Here is a 17,903-nt window from a genome sequence, read left to right on the forward strand (position 1 = left end):
TTGTAGGGGAAACTCTTTGCCAGGGGTAAGGACTTCTGAGGTTGCTGATATTTTACCCTGTGCTCTGAAGCCAAGCTGTGTTTATGATGTATATTACTATGTATGATGAGCACAGTTTCTGTCAGCATGAATCTTTTCCTCAGATCTTAGTAATATAGGAATAGAGCCCTAATTCTTTTTCTTCAGTGAGGGGAAAACCATTTTAATATTGAAGTAAAAATTTGATTATGAATTGGAAGCTATTTCGAAAATACAGCAAAAATAGTTATTTTTATAATCAAAAGTTTCTTGGTCTTAATAATTATTTTATTTTTGTGATTAAAATGTAATTAGATCACATCCTCTTGGCATTTCCTCCTCTGAAAACTTCTCCTGTATCCCTTGCTTCCTTTAGAATTCATAGCTTCTTTTTCCTTAGTTGATGTGTGTGTCCACATGTGTGTGTATATGTACGTATGTGTGTGTGTTAGTATGTGTTAGTGTATGTGTGTGTTAGTTTGTCTGTGCATGTTAGTATGTGACATGTGTGTTATATAATAGTGTATGTGTTAGTATGTGTTGATGTGTGTGTATGTGTGTGTAGTGTGCTTATTCTTAAATAAATAAATATAACCTGTTCAGTATGTATAATGTTGCTTGTATGTATATGATTTCATGGCTGAACATTTGGTATTGGATAACCACTTGATGTGCTTTTTTCTGGTAAAGACTATTTCTCCTTTTTATCACAATAATCCTTAGTTGAGGCCATTCCTTAGTACCCCTTGGGTTGAAGCCACGTGGACTTCCCCTTCCACATTTGTAGGCTTGCTAATGTCTTTCTTGTTCAGCTCCTCTTTAGGCAGCCATGTTGTGGGACTTCATGCTCTAGTTCCTAATTGTTCTTGGAGCAAACTCCTAGTTCTTCTGGCCATTAACAGTCTTTTCTCTCCATCTTTAAATATCTGTGACTTTTCTTACTCAGTTATGTGCTAAAATGAATGAGAAATCATCTTGGGAAGTTCCCTAGGTTGCATACTTTTATGTCTACTTGATACAAGCTAGAGTTATTTTAAGGGAGGGAATCTCAATGAAGAAAGTGTTTTCATAAGAACCAACTGTGAGCATTTTTTAAATTAGTGATTGATATGGGAGGGTATAACCCACTGTGTGTGGTGCCATCTCCAGGCTGGTGGTCCTGGGTTCCATAAAAAAGCAACCTGAGCAAACCATGGAGAGCAATCCAGTAAGTAGCACCCCTCCGTGGCCTCTGTGTCAGACTCCAGATTCCAGCCCTATTTGTGTTCCTCTTCTGACTTCCTCCATTGATGGACTATGATCTGAAAGTGTAAGCCAAATAACCCATTTTCTTCCCAATTTGGTTTTGGTCATGGAGTTTCATTACAGCAGTAGAAACCCTAACAAAGACATTTCCAAATCTTCACTTTCAATAGAAAAATAATTTGGGTACTGGTTAGAATTAAAACAAAGATGTCAGTTCATTTGATAAATATCAAATCATTTCTTAATATCCAACTTTCACTTTTGACTACCATGTGTACCTGTACTTTTAATTCAGATTCTGTGTTTATAAAAAAGCTATATAATTTTTTCCTGTTAAACCCAATATAATATTACATAATGTTTTTGCTATGTAATTGCACTTCTGATTTTGAAATGTTTGAATAAACTGTCTTCAGATTGACATGAATGACCTGGTTGGGTGATCTATTAAGATTACTCTGTGCAGGAAGGGCTCAGGTTAGTCTGGTATGGCTAGCCAGGGCAGCTTGTGGGAGACAGAAGTAAGAACTCTGAAGAGTGGGGGGGTTGTCTAATAAGAACCTGAGCATAATTGGAACAAAGGTGAGGTCCCAGCATGTTTGGAGGGTGTTGTTTGAATGGGAAGTATTCCCCATAGACTTATTGATTTGAAAAACTGGTCTCTAGCTGCTGGTGCTCTTTTGGGGGGTTGTCAAATTTTGGGAACTATGATCTAGCTAGCAGAAGTGTGTCTTGGGGAGTAGGCATTGGGGAAAAAGATAATAACCTTTTCTGGTTCTTGACTGAGCTTCCTGATTTCTGATCTTTTCATGCTTCAAGTTCCCAACTCCAACCACCAGGGAGGCAGCTGACTAATGCTGACTACTGCCATACATTCCCTATCTTCCCATACTGATAAACCCTGAAAGTGTGCGCCAGCATAAGTGACAGCTCCCCAAGGTTATTCCTTTGAGATGATTTCTTACTGAGACCAGAAAAATGACTACCACAGAGAACAGTGTGTAGACTGACTGGCAAAGGGCTTCCTACCTTATGTGCTGAGAACGTTTTGAGATGGATAACTGTCTTATGCATTAAATATACTTAGCCAGATCCCATGTCAGGAGCTTTGAAGTTCCAGTTGTGACAACCTTATCATCTCTGAAGACACTGCCAGATATACTCCAAGCAGAAAGGTATTTTACTCTTTCCTGACTCCTACCTGGAGAATCGGTTTGTTGGAGTGGGAGGGGAGAGGATCATTGCTGAGGAATCCTGAGAAATAAAGCTGAGGAAGTTGACCGAATACAGATTGTGCTGTGCCTCAAATGCTAGGGAATGCTATGGACTTGTTTCCCTGGTTAATGGAGAATATTCATCTCTTGAGCAGAGGAATGGCATGCTATTCATGTTTTATGAAGATTTATTAGTATTTGGTTCTTTCTGGAGCTACCCAGCTGTGTTTTCTGTGTGCATCTCTGTCAATAGAAGATGCTGATTTTTTTTTCTTTCTCGCGGTAGATGTTAATCTTCTAAGGCATTCTGATCCCAAGTTCCATACTCCATCAAAGTGTTAGAAAACTGAAAACTTTACAAGTATGCATTTCAGGCTGGGCAGGTGGCTTCACAGGTAAAGACCCTTGCAGTTATAAAGCATGAGATGTGATTTCTAATCTGTACGACCCATATAGACCTGGATCACAGAACTCTTATTGCAAGATGGGAAACGGGAATCCTGAAATTACCCTGTTTCTGTCTTTTTGTCTCTCTCTCTTTGTTTCTCACACACACATAATTAAAATAAATAAATGATAAATTAGAAAAGTATGCAGCTTATGCACATTTACTCTATGAAGATACGTTTTTGCCCATGTTGATAGAGTAGCATTAAAGAATTTTATTAAAGGCAAATCACTTTAACACAGCACTTTAATGAGTTTGTCTTCTAGTTTTGCACACCTGAAAATGAATTCTCTGGAAACTATAGTCAGAGCACATCGCTACTATGCCCTTTTGCAAAAGTTGCACTTAAACTTGAACAGCTTTGTGCATGCACGGTGTTCATGCAGAGGATTTGGGTAGTGCTGGAATAGTTCAGTCAACTGATGCATTCCCATTGTAATGGAAGCGAATATGGAATTTAGTGATACTAGGAGATGGATTAAGTAGGATCTCTCATTCCCAGAACTACTTAGAAAAGTACATAGCCGTCCCACTTAAAAAAAGAAAACCAGCGTCTTAGGCCTCCTAAGGACCTAAGGTGGAAGGACCCTGGGAGACTAACTGCTTTAATGATTCCCCTAACAGTGCTCTTGGAAGTTCTCTCCAGAGTCTGATAAATTGTACCTGAGACAATGTGCAGCTCAGAGAAGCCTGTGAGGTGTACAATGAGTAGCTCCTGAGCGCCCATTTTTTTTCCCAGCCAGAACTACCCGAATTCTTAATTTGTTTTATAGACTGCGTTTCAGCCTCAGATTTCCATTAAAGATGAGATAAAGTGAGGATTCTGGGAGGGGTTTGTGAATAGGGTTGGGTAATTTTAAAATACAATGCATGAAGTTCATATAGAACTAATAAAATCGAGGTATATGAAAAGAAGTAGATGAAAAGTTCATGAAATATGGGCGTTTTCATTCTGTGGATGGCATATGTGGGTAGAGTTTTCTTTCTGTTCTCTCCTTAATGCTCCTTACGCCATATGGAAACGTCTAGTTCCACTTTGGTGACATAAATGCTTGCCAGACTGAATTCACGAGGAGGATAATGTAAGGACAGCACCCAGGACCCATGGCTCTATCAGTGCAGGACTGTGGTTTGGCAAGACCGTCTATTACATCCACATGGACAGGCTTTGAAGAATTGAGCACTAATCACCAGGAGTTGGCAAGGGAGCACAAGAGGCAGTGGAGGTGGGAGCCATGGTCCGTAACACAGTGCTTGCTTGGCAACCCTGCTTTATCTTATTCAGGAATGGACTCCTGAATTAGGCGATTCCCTCAGGTACCTGGGCATTGTCTTCTTCCAGCAGACAGCTTTTCAAGTGCAATGCTTTTCTTCCTCAATAAGTATTTGTCTACTTGTAAATCTAGTGACTCAAAACAATGTCATCTTGTTACAAAACCCGTGGTGCTGCTCCCCAAATCAGGAAATACTCTTCACCTTTGGGCATCTCATCCTCATCTGATCTTAGAAAAAAAGGCATGAATGATAGATTAAGGCCTTGCCTGGCCTTTCCCTTCTCCCTGATGATGAGGTCTGTCATATCCAGGCATTCTCCAACCTTTAACTTTGCAGCATTGCAGAGGGCTGTCAAGTAATTTGGGCAGCACTGTTACAATGGAGGCAGAGAAGGGAGAGAGAGTGATCCCCTGGGGAATCCTTGTTCTGCCCACTCAGCAGTTTGGATAGATGCATTAAGATGGAAACATTGAAAAGGTCAGACCTGTAACCAGTGTGATCTATAAAAAGGCACCAATGTATGCTGTGATTGCTAAAGAGGAGACCCAAGACGCTGGGTTTCTTTTTTAAGTGGGACGGCTATGTACTTTTCTAAGTAGTTCTGGGAATGCAAGATACTACTTAATCCATCTCCTAATATCACTATCCTCATCTGATAAGTGCCATTTAAGGAGTTAAGAATAAAAAACAGTTGTCTTTCAGAATCTATGGATCCAGTGATCCTGTATATAAATTATCACAATGCTTACCTATAAAAATATTTACTAATATTTTCTATACTAAATAACATTAGGACAAGTATTAGTAGATAATAATACCAGAATTATTGGAATACTAAATAGTTTCTAGATTACATCTAATATCTGAGATAATATAGTAAAATTATGGTGTTTTAGAGAATAATGCTTTCAGCATTAATGATGGCAATAAAACTAGTACATAATCAACACAGATACAGTTTTCCCCTGCACATGGTTAGTTTATAGTTGTTTGAGTCTCGGAATGCAGAACTGGTGGAAATGGATAGTGAACTGTTGAGCAAAAGATTGGAGTACATGCCTCTCTGCTGTCCTCCCCTAGAAGAATTGAGCATACACATTTCATGAATGGGAAAAGAAACATTTTCTTCTTTCCTTTGTGCCTCTTTTATTTTGGTTTCAACATATGGCTGTATTTATTAGGACTTATCCAGAGCTGGAGCGGGGGGATTCAAATTAGGAAGGAAAAAATTCATGGTCCTTTGTGGGTAGCAAAACAGACAGTTGAGGAAGAGCCAAAGTTTCTTTTTTGTCCTCATCGTACTTATACCACAGGGTTACTCAAAGGTTTCTCAAGCTTTCTGATGCCCCGTTTATAAGCTTCCCCGCCTTAGGTGTACGCTCAGACTCATCCTCACAGCTCAGTCCTTGATCTGTTACCAGACATGGCTGGTAGACGCCTCTTCCGGCACTTCAATAGCCAATCACAACCTTGCTTATCAGATGGTGCTCAGGGTAGAGGCCACAACATATTGACCCGCACTACCTGTGGAAATGCAGATTATTGAGTCCTACCTAGAAATTCCAAATTCTCTATGATTAGACCTGAGCTCCAGGAAATAAGGTCCCATTCCTTAGCAAATTTAATTTGGACACCCAGAGAAATTGGCTAGGAGGCCACCTTGAAAACCAGGGATATAGGTTGGCGGGTTATCAGTTGTTCCTGCTCGCTTAGTACAGACTGAAACCTCACAACTGCTATCCCTTTCCTTTCTGGAAGCTCCTGAAATCTATAGTCAATGACATTTTCCCCCAAAGTCGATAAAGACATTGTCCCCCCTAGGCAAGTTAAAATATTGCATATTCTCCTGCCAAATGAGGTAGCACGTGTAAGTGTGCTCTGAAAGTTTCGGAAAGTTATTAAAATGTTCTGTATCAATAAAATGCAAGACATTATTAAATGAAAGTCTGTAGTTGTTTTGAACCCCATGGCATGAATAAGGCTATTGATTTCATCTTGATATGTTTAGATGTAGTTACTAGGAATTCCGTTTAAGAGTCTATTTTGAGTTCCCGCTCTGAAAAGTACATGCATACAAGGAAATTGAAAGGACCAAAGATCTTGTAGATGACTTGATGGTCCAGTCTCCAACTTTGTTTGAAATTATCCAGCCCATTGCCATCTAACTTTATGATGCCTTCCCGTGTATACAGAGGTCACTTCCTTTATCCCTCAGCTTAGGATTTATTCATGTGACTTTCTTTGGATGTATTCAGAAATGTGAGAGTTGAGCATGTCTCTCTCGTCTGCAACTTTGTAGTTAAGGCCACCACATTCCAAACTCTATAGTAAATTATGCTCCATGGAGCATAATTAAGCCTTTTCCACTGTGATGATCGCATCTATACTCATGGAATGAAGTATGGGCAGGGCATCCTCTCATGTTCAGTCAGCAGAAGCCAACCCCTCAGCTGGCTCTTTGATTTGACGCATAGCAACATGACCGGCGGTCACTTTAAACTATTGCACAGTTGAGTGTGGTTTTAGTATAAAACCAAAACTGTAAAGGTGATATAGCAGGACAGAGGAGTTGAGACAAGTGGACAAATATTGGGGGAAAGGATGTTCTGGGAACGAGGTATACAAACTGAGAGAGCAGGGCCAGGGAAGGTTTGTATTAAAACAGTGCTGGTGTTTGAGAGACTTGAAAGATTTTGGTTGCTGGGGCAGAGTCTCTGTATTTTTGAGGGTTCTCTGATGTGATGGATAGTGGTAGACATTCTAAGTGAAGGAGGAGGAGGAGGAGAGGAGGAGGAGGAGGAGGGGAGGAGGAGGAGGAGGAGGAGGAGGAGGAGGAGGAGGAGGAGGAGGAGGAGGAGGAGGAGGAGGAGGAGCCTTAGAAAGAAAGTACATGTCAGGAGGTTGCTAGCATGTCAGTCAGTCTAGAAATTCAGGGTGAATTACTATGGGAAAAGAAAGCAAAGAAGGCTGAGAAAATTAAAATAATGACCCTGGAGTTTCGAATGTCAGACTGAAGATAGTTTCATTAAGACACGGACCACTGAGGGGTTTCTGCTTAAGGGTGGACCATGCTCAGGACTGTCCTTTTATGGACAGTAGGAGCAAAGGTAAATCTCAGAAGGAGCTGGGGACAGCAGAGCGCTCTTCAGAGGCTTATAGCTTGGAGTGATGGATTCCAAAAGGAGAGACAGGCCCTCTGAGAAGTTCTAGAAAGTGCACTCTGTCTACAATTAAAAATGTCAACATTTTTACAGAAAAATAAGTTCAATTCCTCCTCTGATCCCAGAATGTTGATATTAGAACAGGTAAAATTTAGACACAACTTCTACTGGGAATTAAGTCAACAAGGCAAGGTGACCACAGATTTACAGACTTTACAGATAAATTTTTAAACAAAGACTCAAATTCAGCATACTGTTTACACGGTTCTTGGCAAGTGTGCTCTGGACTAAGGTGTAATTTTCTCCAGTGTAAGAAAGCACCGAAGAAAGTTCCCTGAGTGGATTTTTATCTGTGTGTTTTGGCGGATGGGATGAGTAACTGTAGTGCTGTTCTTTTGGCAAATAGACTTGGGAGTAGAAAATACTGTGTACAGGGGATTTACTGCAGCCTCGTGGGAATGACTGTGTATTTGAGGGGCAAGGGGGAAGCGCTGGATAAAAGAAAACATAGAGCTGTTTTTAAGGTATAATAGTAGACCTCATGGAGGCTTGTTTCTGAAGGGTCCTCCAGAGAGGGCCTTGAATTAAGGGTTCAGGTCTTTTTATTTCAATGAAGACCTGCAATACACTGTGGGCAGCCATCAAGGGAGGAGTGTGAATTTACCCAGTCAGTGACACTGAACGCAGAGATGATCCACAGCCTGATCACGCACCCGCATATCATGGAACACAGGGTGATATGTACGTTGTCACACTCTCCAATGACTTACGTGGTATTAAGCAGCGTCCTAATTTCATTAAAGACATCGCTGTGGTCGTCTTCTGTACACACAAGCACGCAGAGTGATGTAGTGGCCCAGTGAATGGGTTTGGCCGCTGGTCCTTCAGTTTGCATTGTTGTTGTGCTTCGGGTTGAGATTGGATCCCCCCATGACCCCTCTTCCTCATTTATGAAATGGAAATAGTGGTGATAATTTATCTCACGGGGGTGTGGTGTTATGTAAACTAGAAAATAGCAGGGCTTGCCTGTGAAGTAGGAAATAGTGGGCTGGTCATTTTTATTTCCAAAATGCTGCTGTCAAGTTTAATCACTAGTGTTTGCAGGTGGGTTGGGCAGACAACTGTCTAACACTCTCCGTGAGAGAAGAGAAGCAGGAAGCAAAGAAATGGGCATGAAGATAATGGGCAGGAGGGGGCAGAGATTGTTAAGTTCACACAGTGTACATGCCCTCCCCAGTAAGGACTGATATTGTCATTAGAAAGAATAAAACTCGGGGCGGGGAGGGTCTGGTTGGTTGATATTGTTGTTCTTCCTATGGCTTGCAAACCCCTTCAGCTCCTTCAGTCCTTTCTCTAACTCCTCCATTGGGGAACCCTTGCTCAGTCCAATGGTTGGCTGCAAGCAGCTACCACTGTATTTGTCAGACTCTGGCAGAGCTTCTCAGGAGACAGCTATATCAGGCTCCTGTCGGCAAGCACTTCTTGGAAACTGCAATAGTGTCTGGGTTTGGTGTCTGTATATGGGATGGATCCCCATGTGGGGAAGTCTCTGGATGGTCTTTCCTTCAGTATCTGTTTTACACTTTATCACTGTATTTACTCCTTTGAGTGTTTTGTTCCTCTTTCTAAGAAGGACCGAAACATCCATGTTTTGGTCTCCCTTCTTCTAGAGCTTCTGTGAATTGTATCTTGGGTATTCTGAGCTTTTGGCTAATATCCATTTACCAGTGAGTGCGTACCATGTTCGTTCTTTTGTTACTTGGTTACCTTAGTCAGGATGATATTTTCTAGTTCCATCCATTTGCCGATGAATTTCATGAAGTCATTGTTTTTAATAGCTGAGTAGTACTCCATTGGGTAGATATGCCACATTTTCTGTATCCAATCCTCTGTTGAAGGACATCTGGATTCTTTCCAGCTTTTGCTATTATAAACAAGACTGCTACGAATATAGTAGAGCATGTGTCCTTGTCATTTGTTGGAACATCTTTTGGGTATATGCCCAGGAGTGGTATAGCTGGGTTCTCAGGTAGTACTATATCTGATTTTCTGAGGAATCACCAGACTGATTTTCAGAATGGTTATACCATCTTGCAGTCCCTACCAACAGTGGAGGAATGTTCCTTTTTCTCTCTCAGGGACTAAACCACCAACCAAAGAGTACACATGGAGGGATCCATGGTTCCAGCCACATATGTAGCAGAGGATGGCCTTGCCAGACATCAGTGGGAGGAGAGACCCTTGATTCTGGGAAAGCTTTATGCCCTAGTGTAGGTGAATGCCAGGGCAGGGAGGTGAGGGTGGGTTGGGGGAGCACCCTCATAAAAGCAGTGGGAGGGAGGATGGGATAGGGGGTTTCCAGAAGGGAAGCTGGGAAAGGGGATAAATTTGAAATGTAAATAATATAATATCTTGACACGAAAAAATTAATATCCAATAAAAAAGAATAAAAGCCAGTCAAAACTCCATTCTTTGGGTACTGGAACCATCACTGGAGGCACTGAACAAAGCTCTGTGTTTTGATTTTACTCTCTACCATGCCATGCATTGTACTTATGTAAGATCTTTCTTTCAGCCCCACTACTGTGCCAGTCCCCCATGAGACACTGTTTGATGGAAGTGACAATCTTTTAGGCTCAGAAACCTACCTTGGTGTTCTATAAAGCAGCTTGTCACCTGAGGACATGATTTTGAACTGGGAAGTGAATGAAACCGGGGAGAAAGAACAGCCAGGGAGGTAGCCATGGAGAAACGTGCTGTTGTATGCCATTAATCACTAATTGCTAAATGATTTTATTATATGGCAGCCATAAAATATCACTTGAGGTTTTACAGCCAGTTCTAGCTTTAAGAAAACAATTCCTTATGTCAAAATGACTATTAAATTAAGTGATTCCATATTAAACATCCCGTGGACTGTGCTGATTGATGAGACTGTAGACAGAATAAAACTGCTTCCTCCCAGCTGCTCACAGGAAATCAGCGGCCATTTCTCCAAAAGACATCAGCCTTAGCTACCTAAGAAGTATGCTGCTTTCTAAGGGATACATGGGGCTTTAGAATTGGGAGTCTTGGGAAAATAGGCCCAGAACCCTCATTTCACAGATTTAGGACCAAATCACTATACCTGTCCTGTCATGTTGCCGTTCCTAGTAATTCTATGTTCCCTACCATTTCCAGCCATCTTTTCTGTCCTGGTTTCATAAAATATAAATTAAACCTTAGTAAACTCTTCTGCTCCCAGCTTTGAATATGACCACCTCTGAAATAAGGTGTGGTGATATTCGGTTTCACCCAGTTGCATCCACTGCCCAGACTTCGCTTCTTCATGTTACAAATGGAGGTAGGCCCTGTAAATTGACCAATATATCTTGACCTCACAATGTGCTTTCACCAACATTTGCATCTGTAGATTAGAACATCGTGGAGACAGCAAACATGCACCAGCCACAGTCATTTCTGTCAGAAAGCTTACAGTCAGTTTAGGAGACCGGATCTTCAGGTGTTCAGTGACCCATTGTATACCCGTGTGATACAGATAATCAAAGCAATAGAGAATGAGAAGCCTCTTTCTATCAGTGTGTCATCTAGGGTCTGGCATAGTGAGACCTTACCGGAGGAGATACTCAGAGCCCAAGCAGAGACTGAAGCTTGGAGTCAGAAATGAGCATCATTATCATTTGGAGGCGATAAGGAGCGAGAGCTTTTCTATTGCATGCTGAGGAAGCTGGAGCAAGCAAGAGAATGATGATGAGGGGCTTAAAATCAAGGTTGAACCTCCTGCAGCTCATGTTGTCTTCATGGTTAGGACTGCTGATCTCTCATTTACTGCTCAGTGTACTTATCACTAACTAGATTGTGAGCTTTCTCTAAGCAGAAATACTGCCAGATTATCTCTGTGTACATTCCCTTACACAGTTCCGATAAATACAGCAAAAGCAGAAAAGAAAGGAAGGAGAGAAGGACTCTTTTTCCTATGGCATTAAAAGCAGGCTATGTGTAAGGAAACTGGAGAAGTAGCAAGGCTTGATTTGTTGAGATGCCCTATAGGAAATTCCAGAAGCTGTCCAGTAGCCCATAGGTCCAATCCTGGATCTATAGCCTTTCTGTTGTTCTCCTTAGGACCAGAGCTCTAGGCGTGTGGCCAAGTTTCCAGGCCTGAAGGTGGCCCCAGACAGCTATTTCTCTTCTCCTTTGGTTTTTCACTGTAGAAGACACTGGGACACAGTGGTAGACAAAGGAAGCATGGTCTTCACATGCTTTTAACTCAGTGCAGCAGAGGATGAACAAGTAATCAAATCAGTGCCATCGTGAGGCAAGTAACGCTGTAATTACCAACTGCTGTTGGAGCAAGTTAATACCTTTAGTTTTTGCCATGTTGCATGTAAAATTAAGAGGTCCAGTGCACTGGAATATGAGTGAATGTCATCAGGGAATGTAAACCAGAACAAAGGGGTCCTCATGGACAGTTCATTTCTCAATTCACGTTAAGTGACTGTGAGGTCATGGAGTGGTTGGAGCTGGCATTGTAGATCGGGGTTTTAACCCAACTGTCCCACCATGTATCTACTTGCCGTTCATGCCTTCTTTCTGTGCACACAGCTGCCTTACCTGGAGAGTTGGAAATACATACAAGCACTGGCCCCATTCATAATGTCATGATCTAACCAGAGAACTGGCACTGGGCAACACACCACCCCTGGTCTCTGAAAAGAGCATAGATCAGCATATCCACTGTGTTTAGAAACTTGGATAGCAGCTTGAAAGACTGCTGGATTTCATTGCATTTGTTAAAAGTGGGGAGATCAGAAAATTAATTCATCGCATGAGGTTTGGAAACCAGATTTAGGGACTGGGGGTGTAATTGGGCTGGCTGGGGTTCTTGACTGGCATGTGTGTGGCCTTGAGCTGGGAACCCAGCACTGAAGAGTCCAAAAGAGTGAGCAAAATAAAGAAAAAAAGAGAGAGCTGTGTGGAGTGATTTCTGAGAGCATTTCAGTGCTTTTGTGCTCTTAGCTCTACTGGGAGAATGTGCATTCTTCTGAAATGCAAGCTGTGAAATACTCAGTGTGTGTTCTATAGCTTGGACTTGAGTGTTTACCAAGGAGAAGGTATTTTTCTAGAAAGAACTTTAGATGATTGTTAGCCTTGGACTAGAAAGTAGAAATCATCATCATAATAAAAGAATTATAACTGCTAATTCTGAATGAACCAAATGCTGACCTTCTCTGCTGTGCTAATTACAAGGGCAAAGTGAAAAGATCAGGCTGAACTCAGACACAGCATCTTTATTAAAAAAAAGAAAGAAAGAAAAGAAAAAAGTAGAAAGAAAGAAAGGAAAAGGAGAGGAAGAAAAATTCAATAACTTCAAATGACCAAATATATATTATTTGATGTTTGTTCTTTCTTAATCCATTTCACTTCCATCAAAATTGCTCAAAAGCTACTTTGATTTATAAATGGAATTTAGGAAGTTAGGAAACTGAAAAATAAACAATTTAAACTTTGAAAGATAGCTCCCGGGAAGCAGAGCAAAGGTACTTAAAGGATTTCCATTTCCTAAGACCCTAGAAATGCAACGGATTGGAGTGCTCTGTTTAACTGCTGTTATGGATGGCCCCCTGGGTAAACTTTCTGCTTTGTAAAAAGCCAATACTCAGAAAGGGTTTTGTAAAAATAATATTCATTCACAGACTTATCCAATGGAACAATCCACAGCTGACATTTTGTGAGCAGGTTGCATGAAGGACATGTGAGATCAGTGACAAGTGCCAGCTCGGTACCAGCCCCACTGATACTTCTGCCCTTGAATTTGTTGATTCTTTATCATTCCAGGTAGAAAGGTTTGCTTTAAAGCTTCTTGCTAGAACCTATTGAAGCTATAGCAATGAATGAACAGAGGATAATCACACTGGCGGTGGGGGGCTGGAGGTGTACTTACTGCCTGCCTTGCCTGCGCTGGACCCTTGCTGCATGCTGTGTCATTGGGTAGGGGGAGAACTGTAATAACCCATCCCCTGCTCCCATCCACTCTCTCTTGATTAGCCAAATAGCCTTTGTTGCAGCTCTCTAACGTGACCCCTAGTCGGCTGCCCCTCTTTTCCAAGTCTTTGTGATGACTTTACGTCTTCCCTCTGACCCCAATTCTTCCCTATCTCTTCCTCCCAGAAGCAGTGGAATCTCCCATATCTCACAGGGAATGGACGACAATGCGTACAGAAGCATGGTTTTACTTTTCTCTTCATCTGCTTGGCTCACTCACCTTCCCTGTATTGTTCTGTTGTGCTGGAAGAATGCCTTTGTGCTTTTGTGAGCTTAAAGTTTAATCGATCCTGCCTCTTTCCATCTTTTAGGACTCACTTCATTTTCAAGTATCTGTCTGTCTGTCTCTCTGTCTGTCTGTCTGTCTGTCTATCATCTATGTCTATCATATATCTATATGTCTGTCTGTCTGTCTCTCTATCTATCTATCTATCTATCATCTATCTATCATCTATATCTATCATATATCTATCTATCTATCTATCTATCATCTATCTATCTATCATCTATATCTATCATATATCTATCTATCTATCTATCTATCTATCTATCTATCTATCTATCTATCTATCTATCTATCTATCATCTATCTATTATCTGTTTGTCTCTACATAGAATCTCATCTCCATTTCATAACATCAAGGTGTTCATGATAAACACAATTTTATCTGCCAATTAAAATTTTGAGTAACAGAACTGTTTTATAAGCATCATTCTTAATTGGTTCCATATCTTTAAAATTACTTACAGAGGATATGTTGCCATCCTTTGACCACCACTGGACTCACAATGGTCTGGATGTTGTCTACGGCTTATACCCTGACTATAATCATGTCTGATGTCCAGATCTTATGATCGTTTCTCATTACTCATCACACTCAATTTCTGCAGTTGCTGACACTGTTTCTACCACTTTCCAAAGTCTGTTTGCTGAAACCTTCACTGGTTTGTGCTTTCCATGGTGTTTTTTTTATCATGTTTTCTTTGTTTGCAAGAGGACACTTTCCCAGTAAGCCACACCCACCTTCACCACTGATTAGAGTATCTGTACAGATTTCTAAGTCCTATTCCCTGCTTCAGCTTTCCAGAATTGCACACACACACACATACACACACACACACACACACACACACACACACAGAGAGAGAGAGAGAGAGAGAGAGAGAGAGAGAGAGCGAAAGAGAGAGAGAGGAACAGACAGACAGACAGACAGGCAGGCAGACAGGCAGAGACAAAGAGAGAGGCACACACACATTCACACAAGTCACAGGCATTCTCTCTCCCACACACACTTGCACAATACACATACTCACAATAATACTCTCATGCACACTTTCACACACACATTCACACACATACTCTCACTCAGTCACACAAACACACTCACACATGTATTCACACACATACACACATGCACACTCACAGGCACTCACATACATACACACACTCACAGGCATTCACATACATACACACATGCATACACACACTCACACACAGATAAAATAAGAGGTTCTCATGTAATGTCTCTTAGATCTCCAAACATGAGCCATCTTTAACAAGATTCATCATCATTCCTGAATTTTATAAAAACAGCATTATCTCCCTTCCCTTATTTGGTCAAATGGTTTCCAGAGATATCTCAGATTGTCTTTTTTTGTCAGGTTAGTATAAATCTCCTTCTCTGGTTTAGAAATACCGAATCTCATGGACAGCACTCATGTCTTCCGTGCATCTCAGTCTCCCTGTACCCTTGATTCCTGTGCTGAATTTGCTACTCCCACAAAAGCCTTTCTCCAGATCCACCATTTCCATTAGTGCAACATCTTAAGCTCCCATTTCTACTCTCAGATTTCCGACCACCCAAAGGAGTTCTTTATGTTTCCTTGTTCACTTCTAAGACTCCGTTTGAAAGAGGTCAATCTTTGTTTAAAACTTTCCACTGCTCACAAGAGGAAACTACCAAAGTTTCAAAGAGATAGTATAACCACACACCAGTGAGTCATGATTACTTGTGAAGTGATGAAAAAATGTGTGCCAATGGTTATGAACTTATGTTGGTGAGTTATCGCCTGTAAAATGGTTTTTGTAATTTTGAGGCAGTTCAAGGTTGTCAAAAATTATGTCATTCTTACACGTCTGCATTTCTAAATGAACAAAAATCAATGGAATGACCACGAGTGTGTCTCCAACCTCTTCTGTCTCTATTATTAACCACACTGATTCATTTTAAAAGAACTGTAAGTGACCAGGAGGATGTTGCCATTGTGATGCAGTCTCATTAAAGGTTCTTTGAGATTTTGCTTAAATTCAACCATTTGTGTTTTTGGGTATGGTGTGTGCATGTCTGTACAAGTCCACGTGTGTATGTGTGTGTATGTGTATGTTGTGTGTGCATCTGTGTGTGTCCTGTGTGTTGTATGTGTAGTATATGAACTTGCTAGTGAGAATGTGTACGCTTACATGTGCAGATGTACATCCACATAGATACATAGTCATATGGAGTCCCAAAGTAGATCTTGAGTATCTTTCCCTGATCCTATCCAACCTTTGATTTTTTAACACAACTTTTCATGCTAAACTGGATGTTTACCACTTTGACTAGGCTTGCTGGCCAATTAATTTCAAGAATTTTACTGCCTGCTCTAAGTTCTTAGGTTACAGTATTATCACCTAGCTTTTGACTATTAAAATTGGTGGTTCTGGGAATTTAAATTCAGCTTTTTATACATCAGCCATCATCTATCTCCCTGGCCCACAGTCACCTTCTGTGTGAATAGTGTCTAGCATGGATTTTTTTCAGAAAGTCACAGCTGAAAAGCTCTAACCCCCAGATAGATGTTCAACCCCTTGATCTTGGCATGGGCATCCTTCTTGTGCCACATTTCTGAGGCAGCATTCCAAACTCATAATTATCTACTAAACCTCTTTTCTCCACTGATGCCCTATACTGTTGCCACATTCCTTGAGACTGTCCATCACCTCAGTCAGGCTTCTCCTTGACAGGACAGGGTGGGAAGGCATCATGCACTTCTGAATAAACCCAGAAAATCAGTTTATTATCTTTTCAGCTACGCCTTTTAAAAAGGAGCTCTTCTTTCAAATTCCCAGGATCCCTTCTCACTCATTTCAGAGTGGCTAAGAGCAAGTTCAAGGAGATGCCCGCCCCCTCCAAACACCTATTAAATCTCGAATATTGTGAGCAGATTTTCTGAGCTGCCTTGCTTAATGCTGATAACAATGATGTCGTCCTCAAAGGGCAGCTGTGAGGATTCCATCATTAAACTAACCATGCCTGGGGGTCCCTCTGCAGCCTTTTCGGCAAGCTGAGATAAGTCTTCAGCTCCTTCAGGCTTTGTATAACCCTGACATGTTCAGCTAGGGTTGACTTTACTTTGAAGCGTTCCCAAGTGTGGAGCACATTAATTCTCTGGTGAGTTACGTGTTGTTCCGAGGGAGTTCTTTGTGAGACATGGCAGCAGGGAGGCTTTGGAGCGCTGCCCCTCCTATAATTAATACAGAGTGTCATCTTGTACCCATCAGCAGATGCACTGATCATCATGTATTCAGACTTGACAGAAGTCATCCATTGTCTCTCTCTCTCTCTGTGTGTGTCCTCATGTGCTCCTGGGCAAACTGGCCTCTTCCTTTCTGCACCTTTCTGAGCCTGCCTGTTCAGAGCATCCTTCAGTCTAGCCAGATCTTCAGTTTGGTGACTCAGTGTCATTGGCATCACTCTGATTTTTGAGACTTAGAAGGGCTCCCCTGTCTGGTTAAATCAGCTAGAGTCATTGAACCGTCACATTGTCACATACGTCACATTTGCTCTTCGTAGACAACAGAGGATGTAGACTCAGGCTCCTCCCCAGGCCCCAAATCTCTGTTCCTGAGACTTGTTCAGCGCCATTTAAAATCCTCTGAAACAGTCAGGATTAGGAGGATGAACATACATCACTATCAACAGCATTGTTGCCTGTTATGTCTTTAGAAAACCTATATTTTTGTCCAGGAAGCTAAAGTTGAGTGTGATTAAACAACCAATTCAAGTTTACACAGCAAGTGGCAGGTCCAGGATCCAACCTAAGCTGGCATTCATTCTTTCTCAGATGATGTCTCCTTTGAGGTGTACTTTAAATTCATTTTCTAGGAAATATCTTCATCAAGCACATATCAAGTCAGAACATCTCTAAGCTTAGGTCCTTTGCCTGAGAGCTTCTTCTCAGCCAAGGAACAAGGAACTTATTTCTACCTTCAATGGAAGATCTCCTTTGAGAGCTCTTCACGGGAGGAGACACCTTGTATTTTCCCCACAAACCACAGGATCCTCCCTTGATAGTCAAATAGGATGATCTCAGCAAAGCTGACAAGATGTTTCCATGTTTGTTAAACAAGAACCATTTGTTTAGTTCAGGAGCATCTGTTGAATAAACAAGATATCTGATGTGCCATTTGCTCATTGGAAATTAACAAACCCTTTAAAAATGGCAATTTGTCAAGAGTTA

The 17,903-nt window shown here is 41.3% G+C and overlaps 1 protein-coding gene across 1 annotated transcript in view; it reads left to right on the forward strand.

Moving 5' to 3' along the window:
• Sorcs3 (sortilin-related VPS10 domain containing receptor 3) overlaps positions 1 to 17,903 on the forward strand; it is a 618,610-nt gene that overhangs the window by 414,558 nt on the left and 186,149 nt on the right.

Source organism: Rattus norvegicus, chromosome 1 (genome assembly GCF_021556685.1).
Source record: "Rattus norvegicus strain SHRSP/BbbUtx chromosome 1, alternate assembly SHRSP_T2T, whole genome shotgun sequence".
Classification (NCBI taxonomy): domain Eukaryota; kingdom Metazoa; phylum Chordata; class Mammalia; order Rodentia; family Muridae; genus Rattus; species Rattus norvegicus.